The sequence below is a fragment of the Phallusia mammillata genome, chromosome 1 (assembly GCF_965637545.1).
Source record: "Phallusia mammillata chromosome 1, kaPhaMamm4.hap1.1, whole genome shotgun sequence".
NCBI lineage: Eukaryota > Metazoa > Chordata > Ascidiacea > Phlebobranchia > Ascidiidae > Phallusia > Phallusia mammillata.
The window spans coordinates 35163558-35176370 of NC_137252.1; positions in this window are offsets into that span (position 1 = coordinate 35163558).

Below are 12813 nucleotides of genomic sequence, written 5' to 3' on the forward strand. Positions count from 1 at the left end.
AAGGCCCAGAGCGAAATCCCAAAGAAGCCCACTATATAAACCTTTTCTGCTCCCAAACCGTTGTCAAACCGTGGTACTTAGCTACGCTACGATGTGTACAATATTTTGAAACAAGTCTTGTCCGTATGTTTAGGCTGCACTTTTATTGCCGGTTCAGCACTCTGGGAATATGTGTGGTGCCATTTAAAACACTTTTGTAACATGTTTAGGCATGAAGTGTGGCTTATGGTGTTTATATATGTTGTGAAGTTGAACTTTCCTATTCCCGGGTATTAATAATGGCATTTTGTGTTTTTTCCGATAAGATAACGGCAACAATCAACAATCGCTTGACTTAATGAGTTCGTGATACAACTAAACACAAAAGTTTTTATCAGTAGTTCAATTCAGTCCATAGGAACACTCAAAAAAACTTTAAAATAAAATTCCATGACACTGCCCTACGGTTTAATACATGTGTAATATGTTTTGTTCATTGTGGACTTTGTCATTTTATCTCTGAGATGGTGGTAAAAATATGGTTGTAAAATATTGTTGAAATAGTTGAAGTTGTGATGCTATGGTTGTAACACGTAAGTTAAATTTAGTTTTAGAAATCAGTGTGTCAAATTAACGCGTATAGTAAAAAAATACCATGGAAATCTGCAAAGGTATAAACCAAAGAAAAAACAAAGCTTTAAGCACATGTCTCCTAAACGTTGCTGTTCACGTTGTTTGATACAAGCGTTGCTGATGTTTGGATTATGTTTTTGCGATTAACATTATCACATGCTGTTTCATTTCACCTTTGTGCAACGCGCGTAGCAACGGAAATAGCAACAGACAGATTGTCCTGACGGTTTGTTGATGTGCGAGCCAGTGGTTGGATTATTTGTCCCTGAGATTCGGAGAATTTATCGGACAATATTGCGCACCGGTGCCACCGGCTTTGCCGCTTTTTGATGCCTGTTTATTTCAAATCCTATCACCTTAAATTCACATTGACTAAAACTCCGGCTTTGAGAAATTTTTGTTGTTGTTGAAACATTCAAATTCAATAATGCTTTTTGTGAATTTTACTTCTTATAGTTGAGTGGTTCTCAAACCATGGTTGAAAATTTTCTCAAATTAACATTTTGTGAACATTGCCATGTACAGGCTTTGGCCGAAACCGCTCATCGTTTGATCGAAAATTCCAATTAACTTAAAAACTTGTGGGCGGGTTTCGATACATGTTGTGCCAAAGTTAACGGTGGGGGAAATAGAAAACGCTACAAGTCAAAGTCGAAAACGTCCGCTGACAAAACAAGCCGCAAACTTTTTGTTGAGCAACTCATCTTTGGGAAACACTGGTATTGTTGTCAGTGGGTGATAAAAAAAATCTCATGATTGGTTATTCCACTTGCAACCACATTTTTCTTAGTTTGTTGGCACTTTTAACTTAGTTCCGTTTTTTTATTTGTTGACACATCGTTATCGCTTCAATATCCGATTTGATCGTTTATTTTAAGGCATTTTTAATGTCCTTTATAGAACTAATCCCTTGACCCAGTGTTTCCCAAAACTTTTATGATTGCAGAACACCACAAACTACATTTTTGTTTCGGCCTACTTTGCAAGCAAGAAGACAAAACATGTTTTTGAGTCAGAAACGTTAAAAAACTGTAATATATCATAACGAACACTTCACAGCGCACTTTGAAATTTCCCACGGCACACTGGTTGAAAAACCTTTTCAACACAATAAAAATATTAGACAGGACATTAATTGTCCACTCAATATGTCGCATCTCTTGAAATCAAATGTGGGGTGTTTACCCTAAGTTGGAAAATACAAAGCTAGACCTTCTCGTCATCTGATTTACCGGTTTAGTTTATGCGGATTCAAGTACTCGGGATGATACAACGGCGCATAATTGTCAATTTGCCAGTTTTGCGTTGGATTCAAAAACCACGAAAGTGAAAACAGTTAAAGCGGTTTCCTACTTAGCGTGTAAGCTGAAACTACGGGATTCACCTGGAACTTATCCAACGCTAGTGTTCCTAGACAGAGGTTTAATAACTACTTACTCTCACCGCTAAATACTCATTAAAACCGGTGAGCTGACGCTGAAAAAGCTAATTAGACATTAGGTCCCGGATTTTGGGGAAATTTACTGCGTTGTTTCAGTCAGAAATCGTAAAGAAACTCGGCAAAGGCGAGCGCCAATTTCGACAATTAATTTTATGAAATTCTCGCATTGTGATGTTTCTTTGCGAAATAATCAGGCAATTGTTCTCGGGCACTTTGTATTGTGACGTCAGCAGGAGCCCTGACACGCGATTTTGATGTTTGACTTATCGGGGAAGTTCCCTAAACAGCAATTACAATCTGGAATAATTTTACTGGGAAAATTTTTGAGCGACTTTTTTTACCGTTAATTGATTTATCGCGATAACTTTTTTGATTTTAATCGATTTCCCAAAAACAATTGAAACTCAGCCACAATTTTACAAAACCAAAGTCTTATGACAACCAGCCTAATATGGTCCTAATATGACAAGCTGTTATCAAGTTGAACATCTCAGCAAATTTGCAATTACAACTAAATAAACATTGCAAATTTAAAAAATATAATACAGCAATAAAATACAACAGCAATATTTGCACGAGTCCTCTCACCTCTGCAACTTACGGCCTGATTGCAGCGTTCTGTCGTTTTCCCGTCTCTGCGTTGCGAGATATAATCCACACCTCACCGCAAAAATGGCAGATTTTTTCTGCAAAAAGAATTTAAAATATCAGTTTTCTGCAGGTTTACGTTCGAGCAATAACTGAATCGTGAATCACTTGCGATAAGGCGAGGTTGGGACCACGGAAGGGGCTATTCCCAGTTCGACGTCCGCTGATAATACTCTGTGATATTTACGCTTTGCTATTGCGTCGAAATGTCACACGTGCCAACGGTTTATGCAGCGTCAAGCTCGCTTGCTGTTTGCAGTAGACACAAGCAACACGCAAGCAACCCTGTGTGTGGCTCCGTGAAAGTTAATGCAAGCTAAAGCGGTTTCACTCTATTTCCGTTTATTTCGTTAGTTATTTCTTCCATTGATTTTTTATGTGTTCGCATACACAAGCGCCATGGATGAACTGAGGACCACTGTCAGCAACATTAGATGTGCACGCTGTGGCCACACACTAGTTTATGCGCAGCATAGCTTTTTTGTATCCGGGCATGCACACAAGCACACTGAGGACCACTGTCAGCAACATTAGATGTGCACGCTGTGGTCACACACTAGTTTATGCGCAGCATAGCTTTTTTGTATCCGGGCATGCACACAAGCTCCCTGAGAACACTGAGGACCACTGTGAGCAACATTAGATGTGCACGCTGTGGTCACACACCATTTTGCACATGAAAATCTGTGCACTCAATGAAATGTGTGCTACCACACAAGGGCGCAGTTTCGAGGACAGAGCATTGAATATAAACTCAGGGATTTAATTCGAATGCCAGTTTTTTTTAAGTTTCATGTAAAATGACAAACAGCGTCGCATGCATTTTTCACTGATTGTAATTTATAATTTTTGTTGGTAGAAATTTAGTAACAATTATCAACTGTTCCATATGCAGTCGATGAATAAGTTTTTGCCCCAGGCTCAAACTTTTGCAACTGTCGATAAACTTTCAAAAACAAACCGTGATTTGTGGAAGGGAAATGTTAATGAATAAACAATCATGCGGATTGTTATTTCCAGTTCTTAGAATTCGAGGAAATCTGCAGCTATGAACTTTTCCAGACATAAACTTATCTTTTTTAATTAATTCCGGCCCAACAAGCCAGTGTACTTTGAATACATGCCGCATTCGCTCATTTTTATTTTCATGTTTCTGCTAATTCAATAGTTTTGGCAATTTCCTAATTGATACATTGCAGAGTATTTTGGGGGAAAGGTAAAAAACGAAAAATTGCAAACTGTTTTCATACCTGACGTCATAATTAGTGCAACACACCCTTTTTGTGACGTCATGTCCCGCAATTATGACGTAATGTTGCACCTTAGCTTACGTGTAAAGCGTTTTTTTTGTTTTTTTAAACATTGTTTTATTCCTGTTCTGTTGACAATAAGCTCTTGTGGGCCTATGTGCAGAATACATTTAAAGATTTAAATATTGCACACTGTTTCGACCTACAAGGTTTCATCAGTGCAGCTGGTGACGAGACATTGGTTTTATTGGTTAGCTCAGCCACCGTATGGCACTCCAGTTTGTTGGGAGTAACAGGCAAACTATTTTTTTATTAAACGTTACACAATTGCTATTGTTATCATCAGTGTATCTCTTTGAGTGGTTTAACTTAATCATTGCAAGACCGTTAATGGCTATATTTGTTTCTATAGAAGACCTTTCGATTTTTGCATAGTATGCAAAAAAGTTTTAGGCCTGGAAACAATCTTGCAGGTACGCGGGTCTGCAAAACATCGTTGCCGCCAAAATTCTGTCACAAAAAGTTCCATTCGTTGCCATAACAATGGTCGGTTGTCTTTCAAAAACAGAGAAATAATTCGAAACATCCGAGCGCGGGACGCGACGGGCGATTTGGGCGGGGGATTCCCCCTCCTGCATCTGATAGTTGAATGGCAAGTTGCTCGATGGAATGCGGATTTACTCACAAACAGGTTATGGGGGAATTCTTATGCGTGAAAGGCGCTTGATGCATGGAAATGTCAACCGTTCATATCAGAGGGGGTTCGAGCATTAAGACTTTCGTCTGGAAAGATTTTGTGGCCATCAGTCGTAAGTATTACTCTAATATGCAAATTGTTGCCCTTGCTAAACTTCGAGTGCTGCCAAATTTGAAGGTTGCCGCCGTTTTTTGATATATTTTGCATCTGGTGTAAGGAAACCGTTTTTTTGCAGACGAATAGGGTGAAAGTTAAAATTGGTTGAACACAATGTTGTAAAAATTTGTCGACGTATAAAAAAATATTTTAGTCAATTTGTGCGGAGAAGTTTTAGTATTTTTTTGTATGTTGAACTTAATATTATTACGGTATGTTATGCAAGCAGTTTGTCAACCAGCTGCGAGCTGTAACATTCGGTAAAAATTCTGAAAATGTTAACAACAATTAAACATAAATAGGGAAAATGCCTCAAGGTTTTTCAAGTGTTTTCTTTGTCTCAAAAATTAACGGTTTTATTATTCCTTAAATTTCTACTTATGCCAGAGTATTTCGTTCCCGCGCTTGTCAATCTGATCGGGATTTCCGAATTCTCGAACGTCGATCGAAACACAAAGCCCCAAAACGTCACGACAGCAGTTACGTCATAATGCATCGGCTCGCGCGTTGGGGCAATTCGTCTTCGTCGGAAACAGAGAGCGCTTGTCAAAACGCGACGTGGTATAGATTAATAAAGCGCTGGACAGTTCGCCCTCGCAGCGCCGGGCTCAATAAAATTACAGCAGATGCAACCCTCTCCTTGTTGGTGTAATGTGATTTGAGCCGCACCGAGCCAGCCACGTTGCTTTGCCGCTTTCTGTTAATCGACCTCCACTTTTGGCGCGTGTTTGACCTAGAGTGACCCCGTCGGGCCGTGCCACGTGACTTTTGACCCGACAGTGGTCAGGTCAGCTGTGAAAGGGCCTCGTAAAGCCTAATCGTGTTTGTCCAGTTGTCAGCGGAATCTAAAGTCCTGATTAAGACGTGAAAGAAACTTGTGTTTTTCTATTCGAATAAGGCTGTTTTGGTTTCCGTGTGGAAATTTATTGAATTCCGCGAATTCATGAGGAATACTGAATTATTTACTACAAATGTATTTCTTCCAAACTTTTTGTTTACTTTTTTTGGAGAATTCATACAATAATTTTTTTGGAGAATTCATACAATCAAAAGTAATGATAAATAAATTAAACAGCCTTTTTCTGAAAAATATTGGCGCATTTTGTTCAGTTAAGAAACCGATCACGCTGGTTTTATAAGTGTTAGCCATGTTTGCATCTTCATTCGTAATCAGTTGGTTCACATCTGTATAAAATTTTATGAGAAAATGCGGTTTTTGGTGAAAATTTATTTTTTATGGCATCTATAAGTTGTACGTTTTTTAGTGTTGACTCTTAATTACCAGAAATTTATGCCGGGGTCAATTTCTGCCGCAACGCGCGTTTGAAACACAACTTCTAAGGTGGTTTGGTAAAGATTAAGTCGGCTGCATAAGAGTTACAGCGTTAAGCGAGTTTGACAAGCACCGCCCGCTAACTGCTTAATACGGATGGATTCAAATTACCACAAACAATGGCCGAACTGGCAAGTAGTTGTGTTTTGGGGTCGGGTTTTGCATTAGCCAACTTTCTTTTGCAGCCACTCGCCTGGAAGGGAAGTTATTGGGTCAAACTCCTGTCGGTGTTCTGCTCCGTATGAGGGAGGTGAACCTCTTGCAGCGGTTTTATTCTATAGCTAAAGTGTGTAGTGGCTGTTAGCGGCAATCGTGCTGCTTGCTGCTCGCCAAAGTAATTGAGTTTGACCGTAAAATTTGAACGGGACATGGTCACGTTGAAAATTATAGTGAAATACGTTTTAGTAAATTCCAATGATTAAAAACGCATTTTTAAAATTTAATGAATGTTCATTAATTAAAAAAAAACTAAATAGACTTACCGCGTTTATATGACAAAAATTATGTGACTAACGGCCAAGCAGATGCGAAAATGCTACTGTTTTTAAATATCGAATCGAGTTAAAAAAGATAGCAACGACTTTTTGTTTGAAGTTCGTTTGATTTTGTTTATGTACCATCCCGAATGTTATTCTCAAATTATTTATGCGAAAGTTCCCCTAATTTTGGTTTCCCTTTTGTTTACACGCTGCGAATCAAAAGCGGATTATTTTATAACTGTCAGTAAATGCTGCTGATTTTTTATGGCTCCACAACATGAACCGACACTGAAAACCTGATTTAGACTTTCTAACTGTGTGATGGAGTTGTTTCGTTTCAACCCAGCAAAAAAGCCCCGTTCCAAAATCGTGAACAAACTGTTCGTTGTGGGAAGAAACATCCATTCGACTTTGTACGTTGCGCGGTGCACGTTGGCTTTTCGAAACCGTGGAGTGCTCCTTTATTTGGATGAGAGAAAGGTCATTGTAAACAAGACCAGGTCGGATTGAAGAAACCGACGCCCAGAAAAACACCGAACTAACATGTTTCTTGCTTACTAATTGCTCCGCTATTTTATCTTCGCGATGACTTTTAATTTTACTTTCAAACGAACAGTTGAACCTTTCATAGAACGCCGACATTTTAATTCTGTGTTCCGGTTCAATATCCGTGAAATTTAAGCTTGAATCAAATTGGAGAGCTGTGACCACGTGTTTAACGCCTGATCACGTGACCTTATTGGACCAATTAGCATGTTATAAACTCAAGGAATTTGTTCGCAAAAACTTGTTGGAAATCATGTTTCTTTTCAAGTAACGTTCAAGGTTTAATCCAGTTTTTATGGTTGTAATGTTACTAAACTTAAAAGTTTCTATTATCTTGCGGTGATTGTTCGAATAACACCACCGCATCGTCGCTAAGCAACAGTGACGTCACAAACGCCATAGTCCGTCATCAGTCGAGGTTCGCATCAAAATGCATTATGGATGGCGCGTTGGCCCCGGATACGTGTAGTTTTAATCGCATGCGACGCGATATATTATTCATATCGGGGGGTGGCGGGCTCCTGCGCGACAATCGGGGGCCGAAAAATCTGACGGCCTCCGATGCCAAGCGCACGAGCCAAATTGACTTGCCGTGTTGAGAGTTGGAAGCGCGACGCTCGTGGGAAGATCACGTGATTCGTCACGGTTCGTCGCCGCCGTGGAAATGGGTCGTTTTTTTTTGCTTCACAAAGTTTTTGACGTGAAAATGTTAATGTTATAGCTCGTTAAAATCAAGAACTTACAACTGGCTAAACTAAGACACAATGACAAAGAGAAGTTTGTACACTATGCGCCAAACACCCAGTCACACAGCGCTTCATAATACGGTGTAGCAGCAGCGCATCTATTCCACTATTTTGCGCCCCATAACGTTTTAACGTTGTGCAGCTTTTTCTGGTTTGGTGAATATTTAGAGCAATTGTGTCGCTATGTTGCTTTTTCTTTAACTTGGCAATTTAAACTCAACACAAGGTAACGAATAACCTTTTGTCCAAACAATTAGGAAAGTGTATTCAAAAATAAATTCAAAGCCCACAAGTGAATTGATTCAATCTTTGCCACAATGTCTTTGCAATTTCAACAACATTGACACGGTTGACGGCGGAAAGCTGGTTTATAAACCCGCTTAACTGGCCCTTCTTTATCCGGACGAACGCTTAAAAGCAGAATATATCGTTTAAACCAGTGCAAATTGTTAAAATTCCCCTATTTCGATACCGTTGTTTTTAAAAAGTCATATTTTTGTCGCGACTGGCGTGAGAAAAAATTAGACAAGTGACAAGTAGCGGAGGCGAGACAAGTACGAAATATGACGCACGAACCCCAGGAGAGTTGCCTGAGTAAGGGAAAATGATTTTTCCTGTACTCTCACTTCATGCTTGTTAGCGGGTTCTGTGACGAGACAAATATGGTTTGTGACGACACATTCAAACATGTTTTGATGATATTCGAATTCTACTGTTGTCTTTTATGTTGCAACAAAGCGCTGTTCGGGTTTTCAAAATCTTCTTTGTTGTTTGGAACAAAATATATTTTAGTTACATGCACAACTGCCGGAATAGAATTGATTTTTAACATCAAAATGTGGTCATCTTATGTTTCTAACGTTTGGGCCAACTGTTGTTCAAACTGTTAAAACGATTTGTATATTTTTGTTTTTTTACCACAATGCCTGAGAATATATGGTGGAAAATGCAAAATGTCAACTTTTCCTTGTACTTTTTTAAACACGAATACTTACATGGGAATTTTACTGAAAAGTTGTTCTTAAAATATAACAGCTGATGAAAAGAAGCATTATCTTGTCTCCAACGTTTGAAAGGGCAACAACAAGACTATAAACCGCGGCTTACAAATATTGTACCAGCTCTTTTGGAGAAACGAAAATTTGCCACAAAAATATTTCCGCAAAATCTAATTTACGTCACAAACATTTCTAAGAAACGACTTTCTTCTCAAAAATGCTTTAGATTTTTTTCTACAAAGTCAAGAAACTTTTATGCTGCGCACGGCACCGCAATAAACTATGCATCAGTAGCAGAAAAAATGGCGGTAAAAGTCCATTGTGACGAAAACACTTTTATCGCGATGTGTTCGCGTCGCTTTAGGGCACAACAACGGCGATTGGCAAAAAATAACAGTTGCTCAGACCGAGAGAAAATCGGGTCAGAATTCCACTTGACTTTGAAGCAGTCGCACTCCCACATATAACCCAGCTTGTCAGGTTCGAGTGCAGCTTAAAACCGACGACCGATCTACTTGCACTACAGGCTCACTGCGTTTTACAGCAAAGGAGAAATTCTGCTTCGTTTATTCGATACAACCAAAGGGTATTTTCGGCTCAGCTGCGATTATTTTTGGTGCGCGGCTCTTCTGATTTCGGTCTTTTGAGGAATTTGTGGCTTTTCCACTGCAAATGGTTTACGTTTGCACAATAAACGACTTAAAGACGAGTTTTAATTAGAAAGAGTTAAAATAAAAGAGTATTTTTTATCATTTTAAATGTTAAAGTCTTTTAATTCTTTTTTAGGAAAGACATTATTTAGAAAAGTTTTGTCAAAATTTAAGCAAGTACCTTTTTTGGAAGTCTTTACGAAACGAAAGTTTCTTTGCTCCAATGGAAAGTTGGAGAAAGTATGCAACAAAACAACTTTTAAAATCGCACTTTCCAAAATTTTCATTTCTGCTTTCATTTCCACACATAGTCGGGTACTGCAGGATGAAATGCGACAAACGCCAATAAATCCTCCGGCCGCAAGCCGATTTCGTTCCCGCCAACCCACGCATTATGACGTTATAATACCTAGTTTTGTGACGCGACAGTCGCAATGGGCATCAGAGTTTGCGGTTTTCGAATCCGATCATTGTTACCGCGATGACTTGACGCTTTTTTTCGCTTTAAGGTCGTCTGCTTTTTAAGGACAACAGCAGGGTAATACCGAAGCGAGACGCGCTGCTTGATGGTGGTTCCCCGCAGTCGCAACCAGTAAATACTGAGACTAATAAGTTTAACCCATTATTCAAAATTTGTGAAAAACGCACTAAACCAATGATTGAAGTCAAACAAGCCATTTTTATGTAAATATTCACAACATGTTACATTGACTTACATAAAGCGGCCAAATACATTAAAACAAGGTTTACACATCATTAAAGTCAATTTTTATTGTTTTTACAGATTTGGGTAGCAAAGTTTGACGCAAACCGACAGTAACAAAACGAAGTGCCCGCCTCAATCGAAAGCCTCTGCTACAAGAAAATTTTGAACCAAAGAGGTGTAAAACTGCGCTAAGATTATTTTTGAGTTATGACCATTGTATCAGCCAAGTCAAGCAGTTCGTGGGAAAACTGGTAGGATTTTTTTTATATAAAGTCGTTGTTTTTGCTTTGCTTTAATGTACATTGATAACCGAAAAAAACACTAACTTATTCCGTTATTTCTTATTTACACACGCTTTTTAACAACTCTGTACGACACTGTAAGCAACAGATCAGAAATGTAAGCGTCTCGAAATTCCTGCTTCAAGCCCGGACCAAACCCGAAACGTTTATCAAAAGCCCGTTTAGGCTCGAAAGTTTGATTGACAGGCCTCTATATGAAAGCCTAAACAAAGTACTGCAGTTCAGAATACAATAAAAAAGATAATAAATAGTTGCTTAAACAAGAGACTTTACAGCGATTGGCATTGGTTTAGTCCAGCAACTAGCTACTTAAGTCAGGCTCGAATTAAACCCGTTCGTAAAAAAGCTAAGCCCCCCCAAAACCGGCCCGACTTACAACTCTGAAACAGATAAACGCAAATTTCCAGACAATTGCCCAAATGCGCAGCTTAGAGAAAGTCAAAAAATCGGTCATTTCCGATCAATCAATTCATAAACGTGAACACGTGGCTGTATACAACTGTGTGCGTTATACCACCTGTTGTTTAAGGTTATGGCGCGAGAAATTTCCGTTTTTATATTATTATTGGTTTTTGGATTAATTCCGTCCCAGTTTTGCTGAAACATTGCGGTTTCGCTTCTCAAGTGCGGCTGGTCGAAGTTTGAATAAGTCGTGGACAAACTTTTTAAGTTAACGTCAGTGAGATTAGCCTGCAATGTTTTGATGGTCGCCTAAAAAGTTTTTAAACAAATTCCTAATTAGCCAAATTGTTTTTTTTAATAACAGGGGCATATGTACATTTTACTGTTCCCTAATGCAAATAACAACAACTTACGCGACGCCCAAAACAAAAGCAAGGCAATGGCGCGAAAATTAAAACGACAAAAAAATATATCTATTCTTTTTTAACGTCTTACAATTCTTTGAGATTAAATGTCTCCTACAAATCCAAACTTCTTTAAACACAATCAATACACACCCAAGACCTCCATGAGTTTGTTAAACCTCCAACCCACAAAGTTCGTCGCATTACCCCCGGTTTGTTCGCCACGTTACCGTCGGTGCGTTCAGTTTCTGCCCATCAGATTATTTACAGTTCCGCCGAATGTTTCTCCTACAGACAAGCGACTATTTGCATGCAAGTATTCCTCTCTCCTAGCAGTTTAACCTGATTCTAATCTCCCACTTGTAAACGACCAATATGTGATACCAAGTCTTGTTAACCGGCCAAGCACTGCGGTTTAATGATAAATTTCCGCTATACTACGAATTATTTGTTGACGGACGCACAGTTTGGGCCACAGGTCAAAATTTTCTGGAGCAAATTTTCGCTTTATTTTGCCTTTCGTCCATTTTAAAGGTCGTATGCAGCAAACTTGTTTTGTAAAAGCTGCTATTGTTTTGTGGGAAAATTAGTTTATGCTTCCAAAAACGTGGTTCTTGCAAAACTTGGCCAGAAACAATATAAGATTGTTGAAATTACCGAAAACAAATTAAGAACAAAACATGTATTTAAGCCTGTTTCGACTTCTACAGTAAAAACAATTTGCATTTTTTGAGGAAGCATTTTAATTTTCGATCTATTTGACATGAAAAAAATGCATAATAATCATACGCATAGTTTGGAAAACAATTCTTTTAGACGTTGGATTATAATTTGAATTGGTCTTTTGGTTTGCCACCATTTTTTCGCGGCGTCGTTTCGATTGTGTTGAACGCCACCTCAACGTAACCGCGATTCGTTTATTTATCCCAAAACACGGAGGGACGAAAAAATGCGGCCAGCCAAAGAAGGGCTCTTTAAAATTTTTACAAATTAGCGATAAACTTTGGGCGCTTCACGTCGACCAACGGGACCAGCCGATTTGCGGTCAGGAGAGTGAGATAAGGCCAAGAACAAATAAGCAAATGCCCGTCGCTTAAACGCACGCTAACTTTCGACCTTGAGGCTCCGCTGGCATATCGGCGGCACCACGAGCGTAGAAACTCGGCAGATGGATCGCGATAGGCTCGTTATCAGTATAAGTGATCGCAACGCTAAAAAATCCAGTCAGATTTGATTTAAATGAGACCTATAATCGCCAATTGTGTGTGACATACCAACTACGGTATGGCAAACTCGAAAATGAGGTTTTTCATCTGCATTTTGATCGTTCGGCCGACGGCTCCGGCGCAAACTAATGTCCAATCTTTATGCGGATTTAATTTGCAGCTAATGATATTTGTCAACATTTTATTTGCGTTACCTTGCGACGATTTCGGGCTTTTA